The sequence below is a fragment of the Chrysochloris asiatica genome, unplaced genomic scaffold, assembly GCF_000296735.1.
Source record: "Chrysochloris asiatica unplaced genomic scaffold, ChrAsi1.0 scaffold00066, whole genome shotgun sequence".
In the NCBI taxonomy this organism is placed as follows: Eukaryota; Metazoa; Chordata; class Mammalia; order Afrosoricida; family Chrysochloridae; genus Chrysochloris; species Chrysochloris asiatica.
The window spans coordinates 14524347-14525968 of NW_006408584.1; positions in this window are offsets into that span (position 1 = coordinate 14524347).

A 1622-nucleotide genomic window follows, 5' to 3' on the forward strand; every position below is an offset into this window, starting at 1 on the left:
GGCAATCTTCTCCTGCTATTCATAATGTTTTCATCTTTTGACACTATATCTGACAATGTTTTGCTGATATTCATAAGGTTTTCAATGGCTAAACATGGAGTTCTGGTGTGGCACTGTAAAATAAACACTGGATCTCTTATCACAAGATTTGCATTTCAAACCTATCATCCACTCATCTGAAACCTACTCTGCATCTCACAATACATTGAAACCAACTCAAAGGTATTTACCAACAACAGCAACAAATATTCAGAAGTTGTCCATCTTTCTTCTTCCTTGTCTGACTTAGTCTGGAAGCTCTGTTGAAACCTGTCCACCATGGGTGGTCCTACTGGTATTTACAATACTGGTGCTGTAGCTTTCAGCATTATAGCAACATGCAAGTCACCACATTATAACAAGTTGAATCCCAAGTAATGTAATATATATAAAAATAAAATAGCAGTACATTACATGCTATATACGCATTTTCTCATTTAATCAGATTTAGCTAAATCTTTACAGTTATTTCAAAGATACTTCTCAATGCTACATTATGTTTAGTTTCACTTCTTTGTCTAAAAGCTGGCCCTCTCTTATCATATTTTAATACTGAAATCCTACAATCATCTGTTTTTACCCTATATCTCAGTAAGGCATCCATGCTGACATCTGCTATATTTCTTGTGTGATGTTTGTGGTCCTCATTGTTTGTTATTACAAGTCTCCAATGGCTAGAAACTCTTTTGCTTTGAGGCATTTTTTAACAAAATAAAAACGACTTGCATTTCCTCTTGTTGCTTCAAAAGCTCTATTGTAAAGTTTGCTTCAATTAATGCATCACTTATGCTATCTTAAAAATAATTGATTGTTGTTTTCATTTTGTAGGGGTATAAGTTGGTTCAGTAAAAGCTTTTGTAAGTACTGCATTGCTGTTCTTTCATGTGCCTGAACTTCATATCATTCTGATTTTACATAATGATAATGACATTATATAGTATTTATTTTATTTTGGATCTTTAGCCAAAAATGACTTCTGATATACAATCCACCATCTGTTAGCTATAGGAAAAAGGCATTCTTTAGAATTCTTTATCACAAAATTAAAACAACAGGGAAGTTCTTTCTATTTAGCATTAAGACACTAGTGTCAATTACTATCCATTATCTAGACCATAGCTAACAATTTTTATAGTAGAATAGGATAAATCTTTTCACTGAACTCTAAAACTCAAATAGATAATGTGAGAGGCATATTATCTGTGTCTGAGCACTTTTCAATTTATCTTCCTATTTCATCACAAAAGTGTAGCTAAAATATTTTTAACTTGCTGAAAGCATATGCCAAATTCTAAATGCCTTTTGAATCTAATCACTATTAACTTTCACTATCAACCACAGGTCTTGATGATTTCTTTAACTATTTCTGTGTTACTTGTGAATATTTAGTGTGGATATTTTTTCATCATATTTGGTAAAAATAATATTTATTAAATATGGATCGTTGTTGTTATGTGCCTTGGTGTCGGTTCTGACTCATAGTGACCCTGCATAGGGTTTCCGAGGCTGTAAATCTTTACGGGAGCAGAAAGCCTCATCTTTCTCCCGCGGAACAGCTGGTAGTTTCGAACTGCTGACCTTGA